A 14,902-nucleotide genomic window follows, 5' to 3' on the forward strand; every position below is an offset into this window, starting at 1 on the left:
ATTCAGGCTATTATTCATAAAACCCTCTTCAGAAGAGTTTCCCTGACCACCCACCAGCCTGCTTTTATTTCTTTACTGCACAAATAATTTCCTGTAATTCTGTTATATGTATTGTTTTTGCATACTTGTTTGTCTCCTTCAGTCAATTAAGCTTCATGGAAGAACAGTGACCTTATCTCTCTGGTTTGCTCTAGACTCAGATGTGAACTTTATCTTCAGTATCTAGGACAGTATCTGGTACAATAAGGTGTTCAATGGGTTTGTGTTGAATGAATAAGTCTATTAATGAATTAGTGAACCTGATTTGTGCCATTACAGAGCCCTGGAAAAAAATGCAACTCATTCTGCTGAAACCAAAGTATTCTTGTAAAAGGCTTCACAGAGCAGAGAGCATTTGAGCAGGAAGAATGGCAAAGGTTCTCCAGCAAATGTATGAAGGGGCATGAGAATAGCTACTAATTGTGACTGTATCTTGTGAAACAAACCAAGATCATCAATTGTGTTCCCAGTCTCCCTGGAGAACACTGCTGAACCTTAACACTTGCCCTAGGAGTGTGTGGAAAAGAAGAAAAACCCCAAATTTATGACTGTGCATAATCCCCTTCAGTCTTCCAGAAGCATAGGTCCAAACTTCATTTGCATATAAATGGTCATAATTTTTTAATCATAGATAAATGCCATTCTGTTTGCTTGTCCTTGTGCCTTCCTTGATAGAGAAACAAGAGTGACTTATGATTCATGAGGAACAGCAATTAAAACACATATACATACAACACTTCCTTACTTCTTGCATCTCTTATCACTCCTTTTCCCTCCGAGTGACAGAAAATACCATCTCAGTTGAGAGGGAGTGGTTACACAGTGGATTCCCATGGTTTCTTTCCAAAGCCTAGGTTCTTCACTCACTTTCTGTGCAATTGTGGACAAGTCATTTCACCTTTCTAGACCTCAGCCACATCATTCATAATGAGTAAAACAAAATCATGAAGGTTTTTTGCATAGCTTAAAAGAACTGGTGCACCTAAAATACTAACATAAAGCAAGCTCTCAAAATGAAAGTTGTGATCATTTTATTAGTATTATCATATTGTATGAAAATACATAGAGATGATTCATTTCAAATCAGCAAGAGAAACCCAAGGTCTTACTCTCAGCAGAGAAGAGGGAGAAATAAAGCCACCATATAGGAATGTTGATACGGATTATACCTCGATGGTGGTCATTTTGAGAATCTCTGTATTTCATCTCAGAGAAATCTTAAGCTGGAAAATAGTGTAGGTACTACTCAAGAGAAGACCTGGTCCCTGAACCTTACTAACATCTGACATTAGGAAGTAGATCAGCACTAGAAAAATCAGTCATCATCAGACAGAGATCTATTTGATGCTTGTTTTAAAGACAACTGTGTTGGTTTCTGTTTCAAGACTTTTACTCTTGTTCTGAGATCATCTGTGGGAGAAAAAGGGCAAAGTGCAAGTGGGGATGGAAGTGACACGTATTGGGTCCTCCTGCAGATGTTTTCTTGCTTTATGTCATCCCATTTTCACACAGCCCTCTGAGACAAGATTTATTATCCCAATTTGCAGATGAGGAATTTGAGGCTTAACAAGGTTAAGTAATTTGCTCACATCTGCTGAAGGAGAGCCTAGACTTGCAGTCAGACATCCAGAATACTTTCATTTATAACACACATCCTGTTTTACATAGATATTGAAGATGTGGGATTATTTTTTAGCCCCAGTTTATGGACATCTCTTGCCAGAGTTATTTTCCTAAGAATCTAGAATAATTTGTTTGACTGTATATCAGGCTTCTGTGGATGCAAAGCCCACTAGCACCACGCACTCAACATTTCCAAAACTAAATTCAACATCTGCCCACTCCCTCATTTCCACAATCTCTCTTCCCAGAGATCTGCTCCTTTTACACTTTTTTCCAAATCATTGTCTTTCCCTATGCATCACTCTAGACTTCTTCTTCAACTCACCTCCTATCATCACATAAGTCACTAAGTCTTATCTAATATTCCTTTGAAGGTATGTCAAGTCCAACCCACCAGCTCCAGCTCCAGCTTCCCTATTAAGTCGATTTATATCTCACTTGAAGCTGGTAGCTGTAGCCTCCTCTCTGGTGTTCTTGTCCTGCTATTTATCACCCTGGCCCATCCTTTTTGTTTGGCCAAGTTTGTTGTCATAAAAACAAATGTAATCATTGTGCCACTCCTCCACTGCTTCTAAACCTTTGAGTACTCCTTTCTGTCTACATGTTGAAGATCAAACACCTTAGCAAGTCACCTGCAGCATGACTCAACATTATGCTCTCATTCATCTCTTACCAACCCCTACAGAAATGTCTAATTATTCCTCTTAAATGTAATGCACTTTTATTCTCTTGTATTTTTCCCATTTTAAGGAAAATCCTACTCTGATTTCTTGTCTGTTAACAACTATGTAGTCTCCAAAGCCTATGGTGAATGTCCTGTCAATCTCACCAAACTTCCCCAGACAAATTCAGCTCCCTCCCTTGTCAGTACTTCATGCACACTGCTGTCATTGGCCCTACCCCGTGATCATTTTTACGTACACCTGCCTCCCTCAGCATAGCAGGAGCTTCTTTGAGATAAATTTTTTCACATTTTTCTTTGTCTCCTTAGTATCTAGCCTGAGAAGTTTCTGAGAGTGAGAATTATAATGCAGGTATCATTTTGCATGTTAATACTAAACATATCATAAACATATTCCCACCGAGCTACTCAGTCTTCCTAATTATCCTTTTAATTGCTACATAATATTTCTTCCTGTTTATGTTCTATAATTACCTAAACATTCAATTCAGGTCATTAAATTCAACAAACATTACTAAGTACTTAACATGTGGCAGGTACTATGCTAAATGCTGGAGACACCAAGAGGAGGAAGACATGACCTCTTCCCCCCAAAGACTGCATTCCAGTGATCATGTGATAAGGGCTATAATAGAGATATATCAATGAATGGATTGAGAACACTGGGTAGGGGGAGTTTTATTTTTCCTGAAGAAGTTGAGGAATGTAAATTTATAAGTGATATTTTCTTTGAGTTTTAAAAGTTGAATACAAACCTAAGAGAAACGGTAAGAAAACAAAGAGGGAGGGCGAGAGAAAAGATAAATTACTAAGACCTCACAGTTTTTAAGGGGCAGAGCTAGGATTTCAATACAAACGGTCTGATTCTAGGACCCCATTGTTATCCCTTATCTGCAGGTAGATTCCTACCCATCCAACAGTGCTTTGCTTTAACCAGCTCTACACTCTTTCTCAGTTGTTATTTATTTATTTATTTATTTATTTATTTAGCTACAGTGTCTCACTCTGTCACCCAGGCTGGAGTGCAGTGGTGTGATCTCAGCTCACTCCATCTGCCAGGTTCAAGCAATTCTCCTGCCTCAGCCTCCCGAGTAGCTAGACTACAGGTGCACGCTACCATGCCAAACTAATTTTTTTTGTGCCACCATGCCAAACTAAATGTTTGTATTTTTAGTAGAGACGGGGTTTCACCATGTTGGCCAGGCTGATCTCTAACTCCTGTCCTCAGGTGATCCGCCCACCTTAGCCTCCCAAAGTGTTGGGATTACAGGCATGAGCCACCACGCCCAGCCTCAGTTCTCTTTTTATTCAGCCTTTATGTATTGCACAGAGCTGGGGCATAATAGCAAATTTTCTCCAACCCACATTTTCCTTAAGTTTGATAACTAGAATTTTGCAAAGTAATTTTTTTTGAGTTTTACAAAAGGAGTTCACTAATATGATGCATTCTTATCCTTTGTTCCTGTTTTCTATAGGAATTGCAATGTTACCAAGGAAACAAGATTCTAGAGCAAATTTCTGGTAAATATTAGGTTCTCAAAAGATATTAAATGAAAAAATGATCAACCAATGGCTAAATGTATGAGTTTGGCTGTGTGGAAAGTAGAGAAGAATTAGTAGAATGTGAAAGGCTCATGTATAATGTACTTAAATGTACTTAAGGCATAATGTAGGTTACATTATGACATTTGCAGAAGTAAAATAATAACAAGAATAACAACAACAATAATAACAATAAACAGACATCCTTTAGTATCTTGATACCTTATCAGAAGCATTCCTGCTTATGGAATCAGAAGATCAAAGAGTACTAAGAGCTATAATATCATCCCTACCCTGTGACTCACTATTTAATCTAAGAAACTCATTTAAAAAGGGGAAAACAGCAGATACTATATGAACCATTTTCTGTATTATTAGAAGTCTGGAAACAACCTAAAATGTCCACCAATAGGGAGTGGTTAAATAAATTACAATATGTGAACTGGAAGGAGTATTATAAAGTCATTAAAATGGTAATTAGAAAGATTATACAGCCACATGGAAAAACATTTACTGTGTAATATTAAGGGGGTGGGGGAAGCTGAATATAAAATTGAAGCCAAGCCATCAATGCAGTTATGGAAAATGTATGCACATGAATTAAGACACCAGAGGAAGAGGCATGCATGTGACCAGCTGTTCTATACTGGCGTATTTTTCCTTGAAACATGTCCTTTAATTTGCTGTGATGTGTATTTTCTGGCCTGGCTTATGCTCTCCAGCCTCTAGGGGGAGCTCAAGGCTTCCCCTACTCAAGCCTCTTCTATCCGCCCCTGGGAAGATAGAGGAGCTCTCCAGGAGCCTGAGGCAGTGAGGTACCCAGGGCTGGGCGGCCATGGGGGACTTGAAGGTATTATGAATAGAACTGAACAGAAGCAAATCTTCCCTGGGCCTTTTTCTCCTGCTCCTTTCTGTGTGTAGTCCTTGACTCCTCTTTTAGAATCAGTTGCTTTCTTGGCGTTTTCCTCTTCAATGAATGTACATATTTCTGTTGCTACTCTCCTTGTCCGCTACATTAAGAAGGATCTAGACAGTCTTCCATCTGGGAAGCAAGGATCGCGCATAGCCTGCTTTTTTAAAGAAAAACAGAAGCTATTCTATACATTTATTTGCACAAGCAAAATAATAATAGTAAAGATATATTTTTATGGTCCCATAATTTCTAATTTATTTTTTTAAAAATGAAACTACCTACGTTTCCATCAATAGTGTACTGGTTAAATAAGTTAAGGTACATCTTTGTAATTAAATACTAGGAAGATATTTTTAAAATAAAACATGCGTATGGATTGATAAAGTTCTTCAAAATACAGTGTTCAGAAGAGAGAAAAGGCAAGATGCAAAATAACCTCTGTGTGTGTGTGTGTGTGTGTGTGTGTGTGTGTATGAGAATAAATTATCCGAATGATCATAATGAAAAACATTTGTCTACATATGCTAGAGTGGATAGGTACTTAATATGTAATAATATGTGAGAAAATGATAAAAATAGTTACCTAAGTGGAATAAAAATTGAGAGAATGACAGAAACTTTTGCTTTTTGCCCTATATTATGTTATATTATTTTATTTATTTTCCATGTGTACGTATTAGTTTTTTATTTATTTTTTAATGGAATTAAGGTAGGACCTAAGGGTAAGGAGGCTGAGATAGGTGACTCTGAATCAGCAGATTCTTTATCTCCCAAATATATCACAGTGAGCTGGGCTAGAATATATGTGTGTGTGTGTGTGTATGTATATATGTGTGTGTATATGTGTGTGTGTGTGTGTGTGTATATATATATATAAAATAAGAAATCAGATAGGGATTTGGGCCCAAAGCTAGAACATACACCTACCACTACTAGCACTATTATTAATACTACTAATATTACTGATGAAGTAACAGCAATAAATTTAAAACAATAAATGTATTTAATACTGATAAAGTAAAGCAAAAGAAACAAATATTTAAGGTTGAATACTTAAACAAAAATGTATAAAATACTTTACTGCTTTTTTTAATTGTGAAAGGAGAAATTTCACAAACAAGTCCGTTTTAACCAAGTTGCATTTTGACCATTACAAAGGAAATGGAAAGTCCATTTAAAGTAGGACAGGGCTAGTCCCTGCCTGTGGTTTCATATTGGCTTCCTAATAAACTGTGACCCATTACAAATGAGATTGAGCTGGCCTTGTGCTTTGAATTTTCTTTTTTTTTTCTCAAATGTCTGGTCTCCTTAGATTTTTGAGCCCTGTTTTTCTTTTGCTCTCCATGAGGTTTTGAAGCTCATTGATTTTGCTGTTTTAAAATATTGCTTCTGGATAGGGGTGCTTGGGGAGTGAGGACTGACTATGGAAGCCAAAGGCAGAGAAATGAGTGCAGAGACATTTACAGTCAAGGCCAGAGTCCTGATGTGGCCTTGCCCTAAAGCTGTGCCCAGCCTAATCTCTTTTCCATGTGTAGCCTCACTGGGGAACTGTAGCTTCTCAGGCTTTCTGAGGAAGCAGACACTACAGTGAGAACCCAAATCCTATTCTTCCAGCAGAGCTCAAACATTAGAAGAAAATGGAATGTGGAAAGCATGTCACATACCAAACAGGTTTGCTTTGCTTAGGCAGCCACAGCCAAAAGAGTCACATCTTCACATCAGTTTCTCTCCTGCATGTGTGGCCCAGGAGTTGCTACTCAATACCACCCCTGGAGAAGAGTATGGCATGGAACCAGAGCTAATCTAGGTCTTTTATTTCTTTATTGCCTGCAGATTCCTTCCCTACCCAGGCCTGAGATAGAGTCTGTAGGGATGGAACACAGATGTGAGGGTAAGGGCTCCCATATCCTGGTATACAAAGCTCAGCCTGATGGTCTACATACCATTACTACTCAGTGGTTCCCAGGGCTCCCTCCATAGATGCCATGACAAATGGTTTAGTATAGGGTGATGAATGGTGATATTCCTCTTTATTGGATTGGTGTTTGAATCTCTTTGTTCAAAAACAAAGTTGGTTCTAACCATATACCAGAAGTCTTCATCCCTCAACATTTCTTATTTGGAATTTAGACCATCTCTTTCCATAAAATTTACACTATTACAAAAGAGGGGTTAGAATCACAGTATAACCCAGAAAAGCAGTTTGAGTTACCGTATTTTATAAATGCATAGCTAGGCATAAACTGCAAGCCTGCAATCAAACAGCCAGTTTCAGAAGGTCTAATAATCCCTGTGGTCTAGAACAAAATATTGAATTTTAATGTTCCTTCTGCAAAAATGGGGTTAGTAACATCAACCCTCTGAAACCACTGAGGCAATTAAATCAGTGGATGTACATGAAAGTGCTTGGCCTAGTGCTGGGAGATTGTACCCGAAGTATACTTCCCTGTTGCTTCCAAAAATTCCTAATATACTGAAATGTCATACATACATTTAACTCTAGCTGCTTCTTAAGTCACCAACAAAAAGGCAGTGTTAAGAACACTTTTTGTGCTTGAACCAATTTGCCGTAGTAATGTCTCGCAAGCCTCCAGTGCCAACTGACTTATCACTAAGCTTATCCCAGATGAGACTTTGCAATCTCTATTTATAAAATGAATACCTTGCTGCTAATTTATTTTGGGAGGAAACTTCATTTGCTTTCAAATAAATATGCTGTGGGTAATTGCTATATTTCCATTTCCATCATTCTGCAAGTCTCTAGCCAAAAGGCCACATGCTAACTTGGTACCTATATGTTGGGTGGAATACTTGCCCCAGATGATACTAGCACTGGATCTTGGGGCATTTATCCGATGTCTCTGAGCCTCAATTTTCTTTCTATATGAAGAATAACAGTTATTATATTTACTGCAAAGTTCTGTGGAAAGATTAACTCATATGATGCACATACATGCCTGGGCCATATGGCAATTATTACTGTTGTTCTTGTTATCTACTATTTCATGAGACTTTATTTTCAGCATCATGAAAGATGTGACTGACTCCTACTTCTATTTGATCATTCTCCTTTGCCATCCATACCAAAGTTAATTGAATAATGCAATTATGAACATTTAAGGTAGATCTTTAAACCAGTACAATATTTAACACAGAGCATTACATGTAGAATTAATGAATATTCGATGACAAGTTGAATAGACGATTCAGTCCATACACCCCTCAGTATTTCTAGTTTTTTCTAGAACATCATTGACAAGGAGTCTTCAGACCTATGTCTGAATACCCCCAGCCTCCAGAAACTTAAAACTACTTCAATTGCATTTATAGTGCGTTTACCAAATGTGTGACTTGTGAAGCCATCTTCTAACCCTACACCTATGGCAGTTTACATGCATTGATAAGGGCACCAAAACAGGACCACAGAATTCTTAGCTCCAGCTAGATTACCAAAAAAAAATCAGAGTACTCTTCATATTAGAGAAGTCTGCCTCTCAGTGAGTCATCATCTGTTTCTTTCTACTTCTTTTCTTGTGGCCCTAAAAGCCAGACAGAAATAGTCTGATTGTTCTCCTGCATGAGGTTGCTTCAGAGAGCTGCAGGCAGCTTCTCGGTGTTTCAGATCCACCCTCAGCAGGAAATACTCTTCTGCAGCCACCACACACATATGCCAGAGATGTGAATAAGAAATAGGGGAATTCTTCACAATTTGTTCATGAAGAGGGAAAAGGAGAGGCCTCTTGGTCTCTGAGCTGTTATTAAAATAAATATCATTAGCTAAAAGGCCAGCAAAAGTTTTGGGACCACCCAGGCAAATGACACTTTTCCAACTCTACCATAGCATCACTAATTGGATATGCTAACACTTTCTGTAGCATTTCATAAAAAATGTTTCAAGACCAAGTGATAAGATGTCTAAACATGCTTATCTTTGGATGCTTGCGCTGGTTAGTTCTGAGGAAATACCTACAACAAAATAGCAAAGGATTTTTCTCTCCTTTAGTCCCAGGTGGGTAATTTTCTCTCTCCACCCACTTCTCTCAGTGTGTGCTTGTGTGTGTGTGTGTGTCTGTGTGTGTGTGTGTGTGTCTAACTGCCCCTCAACGGGAACACAGTCAGATTTTGCTATACTTCAGAATCATGAAACCTCTTGAAATAGCCATAGTTCAGGGCTGAAGTGTCAAATCCAGAGAGTTTCACTTGAATTTGCCTTGGATTGAACACTTCCCCGGAGAGATACAAAATTACAAAGATCATGTTTTATGGATTTACGTCGGGTTTAGTCAGAATGTGTTGTAAAAGGTTAAACTTTTTTTTTTAATAGCAATAGTACCCATCTCTCAGAGTCCAGAGACACCCTCTATTTCTGCCTCAAGATTTGCCTTCTTGGGGCAGAAATAGAGGGTGTCTCTGGACTTCTGAAAGGCAGACTCTATTGCTATCTGTAGGATCATATTTTCAGAAAGAAGTCACATTTGCTCAAATCTGAAAAAAACAAAATGGACATTTTAACGAAATTGCCAAAAAATAAAAGGTGCCTACATATTTTGTCTACATCAAACTATGTGCTCTGTTCTGGAAAACTCAGCTTTCTTGCCTGTAAAAGAGAAACTGTCCATTACATTTATTGTTCCATCAACTTCATCTTACCTATCTAAGGAGATAGACAGCCAATGCTTACACCTTCCATAGCTACTCAAAGCATTTGGCCCTGCAGAGGTGCTGTCTTCATTTCCTGTTTCTGTTCCAACAAATTAACGCAAACTTCATGGCTTAAAGCAACATAACTTGATTATTTTACTGTTCTGGAGGTCACAAGCCTGAAATGGATCTCACAGGGCTAACACCATGATGTCAGTAGTGCTGCATTTCTTCTAGAGGTTTTAAGGGAGAATTGATTTTGTTGCCTATTCCAGCATCTAGAGGTCTCCTATATTCCTTGGCTTGAGACCCCTTGCTTCATCTTCAAAGCCAACAGAACAGCATCTCCAGGCGCTGCTGTGTAACCTCCTTCTTCCACTTATAAGGACCCTTGAGATTATGTTGGACCCACTGTGGTAATCCAGCGAAATCTTCCATCTCAAGATTCTTAATCACCCCTGCAATGTCTCTTTGGCCATGTAAGATAATATACTCAGGTATATTTGGGGGACAGGTTTAGGGGACTGAGACATGGACATCGTTGAAGGACAGCATTGCCACAAATGCTAAGGTAAGATCATGGGCTGGACCTAGATTTAGAAAATAAGGCAGGCAGATGAGGGAGAGAGCCCTTGGCACTGGTGGAGAACTTGCCTTTTGCCTGACTCGTTATTTTGTCATCATAGAGTCCAAGTAAAGTGGGGAGAGGAGTCTCATTTCTAAGATATGAAAACTGAAACTGAGAGAGCTTGCATGATATTTCCAAGACTCACAGTTATTCCAAGGAGATCAAAATTGAAGCTCTTTCCATAGCACTATGCCCCTGGCTACACCACAAATATTACATGGCAGATGTGTTTAGCAAGGTTTTATGATGCAGAGCCAGGGCTGTGCACAAATATTAACTTACAGTTGGTGACTTCTCACAGCTAAAGGTTATTCCTCAAAGGTGAAACTTACTTCACAAAATAGCTTTGCTCTTTAGTGGGAAGTAAGTGAAAACATTTTTGTATTTTTGGCTGAGCCAAAAGAAATGCTGTTTTCAAAGAGTAAGTAGTTTTCACCTGTGCACACTATATTACATTTCAGTACTTTAGAGGTGGTTTCTAAGGAATATCCAAAAAAATCAAAAGGTAAAACATTTTCTATATGGAAAATTATTTTAAATCTTTTAAATAAGAGGTTAGTCAGGGGTGAGAGAAGCCGTGTAGAGTTAAATAACTAGTATCCTATTCCCCGTGCCTTGCGTTTCTGAGCCAAATTGTATTGAGTTTTAAAAGAAAGAGTCTTGGCATTTCCACAAAATTTGGAAGAAGGGAAAAACATCTCATAGAAATGCTGCTAGAATAAATCATACTTGGAGACTTCTGGCCAGAGAGAGCAGCCCTCTCCACCCACCCCAAATTAGGCTAAGAGGTTTTCTTTGAAATAAAATGGACCTTTGAAATTCTGAATTATTAGAGTAACTGAAACTACATATTTAGAATTCTGAGTAAGGCCAACAATCATTTCAGGCTTTTTTTTTTTCATTTTTCTATTATACAATATGGTCTTCTGCATCATTCTGGGAAGAGGTGTGGTAGGCAACATTTTATAAAAACTTATTTTGCTTTAAAAGCTTTACATTTTGTTTCAATGCCAAATTCAAATTTGAGCATCTGAGAAAAGCATCTCACTTCTGAAAGTTATTGATGATTTTACAAATAAGTCAATATTTCACTGATTTCAATAATAAGGCTGAAAGCTTGATTACCACCTGGCCCATTTGCTACACAACATTCAGCTTATTCAAAGGCCAACTACAAATCTCATTAATAAGGAAGAATGCATATTTTAGGTTAGAATAAACTTATGAAAGCATTAGAAAGATTAAACCTGAGGGGCTTATGATCACAATCTATTATGGGAAGGATGAGAGAGAAATTAACATTTTAAAAGTATCTTCTAATTTCTCTTATTATTTCTGTGATCCTTACAATAATGCTTTGAAATAGACAAAAATAACCCTTTACCTAAAGAAAGTGAGGCTAAGAAAGCTTAAGTGACGTTTCCAAAGACATTTTTGTAAGGAGATGGTCAACTTCGGGAGACCTCAGCTTCCAAAAATATCAAGAGATATTTTTCACTGCCCCAGCACAAATATATTCACTCTACCCTCATCAGAGCTGTGAGGTTAAAATCCATGAAAGTACAAAAGTCTTTTATCAGTTTCTTTTTCTTTTTTTTTTTTTTTTTTTTTTTTTTTTTTTTTTTTTTTTTTTTTTTTTTTTTGAGACGGAGTCTCGCTCTGTCGCCCAGGTTGGAGCGCAGTGGTCGGATCTCAGCTTACTGCAAGCTCTGCCTCCTGGGTTTACGCCCTTCTCCTGCCTCAGCCTCCCGAGTAGCTGGGACTACAAGCGCCCGCCACCTTGCCCGGCAATTTTTTTGTATTTTTTAGTAGAGACGGGGTTTCACCGTGTTAGCCAGGATGGTCTCGATCTCCTGACCTCGTGATCTGCCTGTCTCCTTCTCCCAAAGTGCTGGGATTACAGGCTTGAGCCACCGCGTCCGGCCTTATCAGTTTCTTTACTTGTTACATTGGAATATTCCGTTTGGATCAGGTATGTTTCCAGGCTGGATGTGAAGCTGATGTGAAAATACAATGATCCGCAGGTCCCCTATGCAAGGGCTCGGCACTCAGCTGGTAGTTAAAGTGCTGTCACTCTCAAATCTTGTGTGGCTTTCCCACATGTACCCATGGTTTCTCCAACACTCTCAGATGCTCCATCTCTAGCATTTAAACTAATATGTTCAAATTAATTGGCCATATATAATGATCAATTTAGTTAATGTCGAGAACATCAACTAAGAGATTATTTCTATCTGGTGCCAGGTCCACCTTTGAGCATGCTGATGAAAACAAGGAAAGTCCTTCTGTGGAGAGAAAGTAGATCCCAGAATCAGAAACCAGGAACACACATTCCTACATTCCTTATCCTTACGGATCACTGCTATCTCATCATATACATATTAAAGTATAATTCATTAGTATTAGGTTATTATGCATAAACAATATATTTTTAATTATACTTTTTAAAACTTCTTTAAGCCGTATTATACCTATAGACAGTATATTAATCTATTTGGGCTGGGCTACTATAACAAAATACCAGACTAAGTGGCTTAAATAACAACTTTTTTTTTTTTTTTTTTTTTTCACAATTTTGGAGGATGAAAGTCCAAGATCAAGTTAACCTCAAGGCTGGCTTCTGGTGAGGCCACTGTTTCTGGCTTGTCGATAACCATTTCACCTCTGTGTCCCCACATGACTTGCCGGCTTGTCCTCTCTGCATGTGAAGAGAGAGAGATCTCTGGTTATTTCTTCCTCTTCTTACAAAGCTACCAGTCCTATTGGGTTAGGGCTCCACCTTTATGATTTAATTTAATCTTAATTAATTCCTTAAAGACCTTACCTTCAGTCACATTGAGGGTTAGGACTTCACCATACAAATTGATAAATTTTTGGGTCAGGGGAGGACAATTCAGTCCAAGACAGATAGATAGATAACTAATCCTTATTTGGCTAGCTAGGATGGGTGTCCTCCTACAAAATTTGCTCCATGACATTTGCTCCATGCCTGGGCATTTTACTTTAAAGGGTACGTGAAATGTGACTAATAACCCCTATTTCTTGGAGTTGTTATGAAGATAAATAGATGTATTTAAATTACTCTTTTTCTGACTGACTGCTACTAATAATTATGATTCAGATAAAGTATCACCTCTTCCAATAAATTTCTCTTGGTTCTTGCCCCTGCCAAACTGGACAAAGCACCTTTTCTTTTCTTTTTTCTTTTTTATTAAGACAGAGTCTCAAGCAATTATCCTGCCTCAGTCTCCTGAGTAGCTGGGATTACAGCCACATGCCACCATACCCAGCTACAAAGCACTTTTTCTGTGCACCCCTCCTCAATACTTACACTACATCATACATCAATTACATCATTAAACTATAAGCTCTTTGAAAGCAGGAATAGTATATAATTAATCTCCAGTTCTTCAGCAATCATTACAGTCTCTAGCACACAGTCCATGTTGAATGAATAAATGCAAAAAAATACCTAGTATTGTACCTTGAATGTAATATTATTGCAATTTTATGTTCAGAAAGCACTAATAATTCAGAGAGCATTAACTACTAAAACTATTTTAGTTACTTCAAGTTATAGAAGGTTTAAAAATGATTAAAACAGTGGGTGTGAAGAATCTTATGTTTCACTTTTATAATGACTTGTTATTTTTGAAATTCACAGCTTGGATAGTAAAAGAAATGAAAGAGTTTCAGTTCCAGTACTTTCCAGGCTCTACCACAGCATTGCCTAATGCAGAATTCATTTCAGACAATTCTCCTTTTCGAGAGTTTTCTTGACCTCCCCCCTGGGCAAAAAAAGTAAAGGTTATTTTTTCCTATTGTCACTGCTTACTGGTCTTGAAACATTAAACGTTATTTTTGGAAATCTAAATGGGAGGTTTTGGCCCACAAAGGCAATGTCCACTGTCCAGCAGGACTGGCTCCAGGAGGTGAGGCCCATGGCTGTGTTCAAATCAGCAATCCAAGCCCAGAAATATTCTCAGCAAAGGGGCAGCTCTGGGCATACCCTCTTAACAATCTGTCTTTTCATGGAAAAATCCCCTTTGGATCTTATGATACATTTATTGAATTTTTCTTTCCTTGTGAAGGGATTCCAAATCTTTCAAAGGAATCTGATGGCCTTAAAGGATGTATTCCTACCTGATTTTCCAGAAAGTTCCATAGACTCACTCTTAATAGATATAACCCAGGGAGATTAGGTAACTGACAAGTTCCGAATGTAGTCAGGTTAGCATTTATCCCAGTTGCAAGTCTAGGATCCCATATTCAGAAAAGTTTGTGCCATTTAGCAATGAGAAAATACACCTGCTAGGTTCACTGTGGAATTCTACAGCTTTAAAGGGCAGAAAGCGGAGATTCCCAATCTGGGCTCTAAATTGGTATCATCCAGAGAGATGTGAAAAATATTGATACCACTCCAGAGATTCCTGTTTAATTAGACTAGCAGCCTGGGCATCAAGACAGTAACAACTTTCCAGGTGTTTCTAATCTGCAGCCTAGCCTAATAACCTCTGCTCCGAGGTCTGAAACTCTGTTTTTCATCCCTGGATAAACATTGGAATCTGGGGAACATCCCAATTCTCATCCCTTCCATCTAAGTCAGTGATGCTTATACTTTATGTCAAAATCATCTGGAGGGATTCTTTTGTTTTGTTTTGTTTTGTTTTTGTTTTTTTGAGACGGAGTCTCGCTCTGTCGCCCAGGCTGGAGTGCACAGTGGCGCGATCTCGGCTCACTGCCAGCTCCGCCTCCCGGGTTCATGCCATTCTCCGGCCTCAGTCTCCCAAGCAGCTGGGACTATAGGTACCCGCCACCGCACCCGGCTAACTTT

The sequence above is a fragment of the Rhinopithecus roxellana genome, chromosome 13 (assembly GCF_007565055.1).
Source record: "Rhinopithecus roxellana isolate Shanxi Qingling chromosome 13, ASM756505v1, whole genome shotgun sequence".
Classification (NCBI taxonomy): Eukaryota; Metazoa; Chordata; class Mammalia; order Primates; family Cercopithecidae; genus Rhinopithecus; species Rhinopithecus roxellana.